At 36.8% G+C, this 6,355-nt stretch overlaps 1 protein-coding gene across 2 annotated transcripts in view; it reads right to left on the reverse strand.

Annotated features, from left to right (window-relative positions):
* Positions 1 to 5,538, reverse strand: part of LOC115217980 (acetylcholine receptor subunit alpha-like) — a 196,630-nt gene extending 191,092 nt beyond the window's left edge. For both annotated transcript variants that reach the window (XM_029787718.2, XM_029787716.2), the window contains exon 1: positions 5,403 to 5,538. The gene's annotated coding sequence lies outside the window, so the exon portion shown is untranslated. The remainder of the gene's footprint in view (positions 1 to 5,402) is intronic.
* Positions 5,539 to 6,355: the final 817 nt, after the last annotated feature.

The raw sequence follows: 6,355 nt of genomic DNA on the forward strand, positions 1-6,355 counted from the left end.
AGAGAGATCAAGACAGAGAGGAAGAGGAAGAGAGATGTTGAGGCAGGACAGGTTGTTGTAGAAGAAGCATCGAGGTGAGGAGAGAAAGAAGGAAAGAGAGAAACAAAGAAAGAAAGAAAGAAAGAAAGAAAGAGAGAAACAAAGAAAAGCTGATGTAAACGTTCTTTCTGTTAGATAACAGTTTCACTCACACACAAACACACATACACAATAACAAACTCTACACACACACACACACACACACACACAAATAAACTCTCTCTTTCTCTCACACACAATATTTATCTATATCTACTTCTCTGTCTGTGGGTGTCTCTCTCACTCTCTTTCTGTCTTACTCTGACTCTTTCTTTCATCCATATCTCTCGTGATTAGCTGTCTATCTCTATCTATTTACCTACCTACCTACCTACCTGTCTACCTACATATATACATACATACATACATACATTATCTATCTATCTAGCCCTATCTCTGTATCTATCAATCTATTGTCAATCTACCTATCTGTCTGTCTGTCTCTCACTCATTCACTTTCTCTCTCTGTAGCTATCTATCTATCTGTCTAGTTCTCTCTCTCTCTCTCTCTCTCCTCTTTCTATATGTTTGTTTGTCTATCTATCTATCTATCTATCTATCTATCTATCTATCTATCTATCTATCTATCAATCTATCTATCTATTTATCTATTTCTCTCTCTCTATCTATCTGCCTATCTGTCTGTGTGTCTGTGTGGATGTCTGTCTGTTTCTCTGTCTATCTATCTATCTATCTATCTATCTATCTATCTATCTATCTATCTATCTATCTATCTATCTATCTATCCATCTATCTATCTATCTATCTATCTATCTATCTATCTATCTATCTATCTATCTATCTATCTATCTATCTATCCCTACATTGTACTAATAGCTCTGAACGATGGCTTCTAACGAAAATAAGTAGGTACTGTTAGTTGATCTCTGTTGGGCAATGTTGGGGTTTGAAATAGATGGTGGTGCTAGTGATGATGATGATGGCGGCGGTGGTGTTGGTGATAACGATGCTGGTGATTATAGTGGCGGTGATGATGATGATCGTGGCTATGTTCGAGGTTTTTGTAGCGGTTATGTTAAAGGTTGTGGTGGTAGTGGTATATTTTGTGGGGGCGGTGCCTGAAATTTTTTAATAAGTTTTGTTTTTTAACAAAAGCCCATGGCCATCCCTCTGAGAAGCGGGGACAGGTCGAAAAAGAAATCATGCGGCCATGCTGGGGCACCGCCATAAAGTATTTTAAGTCGAATGACTCAACTACAGAATATTTTTCGCTTTAGCCTGGTACTAATTCTGAAGAAACCGTTTGGCTGAACCGCTCCATTATGGGGACGTAAACACACCAATACCGGTTGTCAAAGCCGAAGTCGGGGGAAAACACGGATACAAAGACACTCACACATGTTACATCTGTATACATATATATATTAGATATATAAATATATATATATATATATATCGACAACACACACAGATATATATATCTATATATGTATATATATATATATATATATATATATATCTATATATATATATATATTATATATATATATATGGTGTGTGTGTGTGTGTATGCATATACATATACACATACACACCGACGGGCTTCTTTCAGTTTCTGTGTACCAAATCCCAATCCACTGACAAGGCGTTGGTCAGCCCGAGGCTATGACTGAAGATCCTTGTCCAAGGTGCCACGCAGTGGGACCGAACTGAACCAGGAACTTCGAGGTTCGGAAGCATATTCTTACCACACAGCTCACGCCTATATATATATATATAATATATATGTATATATCAGTGTGTGTGTGTGTGTGTGTGTGTGTGTGTGTGTGTGTGTAGGAATGCAATTGAAGAAATTGGAGTCAACAATAAGTACTCCTTCTTGTTGACTCCAGATTCTTCAATTACCTTTTCACACGGGACAGATGCCCAAACGCTAACCTGGAAGTCCGTATAATACTACTACTGGATAGCAGAATATGAAATCTGAAGGTGGACGAGCTTTGTACTTTACTCTGCTATGTTCTTAACAGAATATACCATAACTATATATATATATATACAGAGAGAGAGGAGAGAGAGAGAGAGAGAGAAAAGTATGCATATGCGCACATATATATATATATTTCTTTACTACCCACGAGGAGCTAAACACAGAGGGGACAAACAAGGACAGACAAACGGATTAAGTCGATTATATCGACTCCAGTGCGTAACTGGTACTTAATTTATCGACCCCGAAAGGATGAAAGGCAAAGTCGACCTCGGCGGAATTTGAACTCAGAACGTAACGGCAGACGAAATACGGCTACGCATTTCGCCCGGCGTGCTAACGTTTCTGCCAGCTCGCCGCCTTTATGCGCACATATATATATGCGCACATATATATACACTACACAAATAATTATGCGTAATTATACGTACATAAACAGAAATACATATACACACACATATAGAACTGTATATATGTGTACGAGTATGTTTATCTATACACCCCTAACACACACACACAGACACACAGACACACACACATGTATTTCACTTAATATTATAAACACCGGAAAATTGCATTATAACTGGCTGACAGCTTTTGATTATAAACTCTACTCGAACACGGCTTAACTTGGGACAAGCAACGACAGTCCCTTCTACTATAGATATAAGTCTTGAAACTTTCCGGGAAGGAGACTGTCGATTACATCGACCCCCCAGGGATCAGCTGGTAGGGATTTTATCGATCCCATGTGGAAGAAAAACAAAGTCGACCTCGGCGGAATTTGAACTTAAAACGTAGAGATGGACAAAATGCCACGAAGCATTTTTGTCCGGCCTGCTAACGATTCTGCCAGCTCGCCTCATTATGGTACAAACAACGAAAGTAATTCTGCCTACATCCTACCATAGTGTTAAACATTACGTTGAGACAACGGAAGACCAGCTGGCGATTGATAGATACCGAGTTCAAATCTTGAAGAGACGTTTATATTACTCCGTCGCAAATTTTTATACTGACTCTTATAATATTCTATAAAGAATATAGGCAGAAGGCTTGAAATATTAGGTGAAGTAGGGCAGTCGAGTGCACCGTCCTCAGTATATAACTGGTACTAATTTTATCGACCCCGAGAAAATAAATGAAAGGCAAAGTCAACTTCTGTGGAATTTGAACTCAGAAGGGACGAAATGCCGCAAAGCATTCCACCCGGCGTGCTAACGACTCTGCCAGATCGACGCACTTCTGACTTGTCTAATATCGGTTTCAAATTTTAGCACGACGCCAGCAAATTCGGGGTCGTGGGAAAGTTGATTTCCATCCATCCCCAATGACCAACTAGTAGCTATTTTATCGATCCAGAAATGATGACAGGCGAAGTTGACTTCGGCGGAATTTGAACTCAGGACTCAACACAAACAAACATTCATAGTATCCCATGGATGTCTGTTTGTTTCTGTTGACATCGCAGCTCAACGAGATGCTGAAGTCGACAGTTTTAATGTTCTTCAAGGTGTTGTCTTGATGTTGTTGTTGTTGTTGTTGTTTTTGTTATTGTTGTTTAGTACAGGTAATCTTCAATCGTTTCACTTTTAGTAATCTTTTTAATAAAAAGTTTTCTTTTTAATTTGCGTCGGTCCCTTTTGAGACAGTAACGTGGATTTAGCTATGATGTCTAGCATGTTGAGGGATCGGGCATGTGTATTTATGTATATTTATGTATATGTGTATGTGCGTACATAATATGTACATATGTGTGTGTGTATGTGTGTGTGTATGTACATATGTACGTATTGATGTATACATATGTGTTTCTACGTATGTACTTATGAATATATGTATGCATGTAATGATGTACGTATGGATGGATGGATGGATGGATGGATGAAGATGGAGAGGTTGATGAATGGTTAACCGGTGAAACAAATTGATAGATAGACTGATACATATATAAATAGACCGAAGGCAGACAGACAGATAGATATAAAAAATTATTAAAACACACACAAGCACACACACACACACGCACACACACACCACACACACACATATTTATATATATATATATATATCTAAATAGATAAATAGATAGATAGATAGATAGATAGATAGATAGATAGATAGATAGATAGATAGATAGATAGATAGATACATTTATAAATAGACCGAAGTCAGACAGGTAGATAGATAAATATAAATAAACAAATTTCTCTCTCTATATATATATAGTGAGACAGAGAGAGAGAATGATAGATAGATAGACAGACAGACAGACACACAGCCAGCCAGACAGACAGGTAGGGAGGTGGGTATGTAGGAAGGTAGGTAGGTAGGAAAGGTAGATAGGTAGGTAAAGAGATTAGGTAACAGAAAGTGGGACACGGTGAGAGAAAAAGAGAGAACGAGAGAGAGAGAAAGATTGAGCAAAGTAGGTGAAAACATAGGGCAGAAGGAAGGCTTCTCAGCAATAATTCATATACAAATTATATTTATGCCAGTATACACACACACACACAAACACACACATACACACCACGCATACCAACATAAATACACACATGCACACACATACACGCGAGCATATATGTCTACATATATCCATATATACGTACAAAGCTAAACACGCGTATATTCATTCATACAAACACATATTTTGTTATAGGTAAACTAATGCACGGATTCCTGCAAATGCTTATACGCATGCACAGAGAAAAGCATATATATATATATATATATGTATATAAAGAGAGAGAGAGAGAGAGAGAGAGAGAGAGAGAGAGTGATAGATAAAGAGATAGATAGATAGATACACAGATACACAGTGACATATATATATATATATATATATATACATGTTTACATTTACATAGATATATGTATTTTTGTATATATGTACATATATACGCTTACCTGTACATATAAGCGTGTGTGTATGTACGTGTATATATATATATATATATAGGTATGTGCGTATATAAATACACATACAACCGTACTCTTTCCCTCTTTCTCTCCCTCTCTCTTTCTTTCTCTCTCACCCCTCCACACACGCACACATACATGCATACATACTTACATACATACGCTCGCTTATACCCACACATGAAACATTTACACACACATATATACAGAAGCATATGCGAGCTTCACTCGCTTCTTAAGCAAAGAACAACAAAAATAAGCTGTTTTCACACACACACAGACACACACACACACTCAACACTATATACATATATGTGCGAGAGTTAAGTCTGTTTGCGTAAATATATACAATCAAATCTATACACACGTATTTATACATATTTATGCAGAAAGCAATATATACACACTGGAACACGAACAGAATATATATATATATATATATACTTACGAAAGAAGAGCCGAACACACGAACAAGCGTTGGTTAGCACGACCGAAACAAAGTTGGGAACATGAATATAAACAACACGACTCTTGGCTCTCGATGCATAAGAGAAAGACACACGCATGCGTACACAGACACATACACAATTGTCCAGGCTTACGTGAGTGCGTGCGTGCGTTCGTTCGGCCGTGCGCGTGTGCATATGTGCATACAGACAAATATATGTATATATATATTATGTTATATATGTACGCATATACATGCATTTGTGTATACACATATAGTGTGGTGTATATATACATATATATATATATATATATAATATATGTATATATATTATGTTATATATCTACGCATATACATGTATTTGTGTATACACATATATATGTTGTGTATATACATATACACTATATATATATATATATATAATATATATATATATTTATATATAATTATATACATATATAGGTATATATATATATGCGTATGTGTGTCTGTGTAATACATATACATGTATATATATTATACACACACTCACACGCACACACACACGCACACACACACGCATACACACACATACATATTTGTATTTATGTTTATTTTTTTCTTCTTTCATTCATTTATTTTTTAACTTTGCTTTATTCATTTAGTCAGCGGCCAAGTTGGAGCACCACCTTTAATTTTTAGTCCAAGGAATCAACCCCAGAAGCTGTAATATTTTCTATATCGGACTCTTTTTTTTACTGTATCGGACCCTTTTTGTAAAACCGCTACGTTACGGGAACGCGAACGCACCAGCACCTGTTGTCAATAGGTGTTGAGGGGACAAACAGAGGCAGAAAAACACATACCCTTATACATACGCACGCACACACATACATACACACACACACACACACTCACACACACATGTCCTAATGATCTCGGGCCATTACATGTACTTCAAAACAGTACATTTA

Source organism: Octopus sinensis, linkage group LG12 (assembly GCF_006345805.1).
Source record: "Octopus sinensis linkage group LG12, ASM634580v1, whole genome shotgun sequence".
Classification (NCBI taxonomy): Eukaryota; Metazoa; Mollusca; class Cephalopoda; order Octopoda; family Octopodidae; genus Octopus; species Octopus sinensis.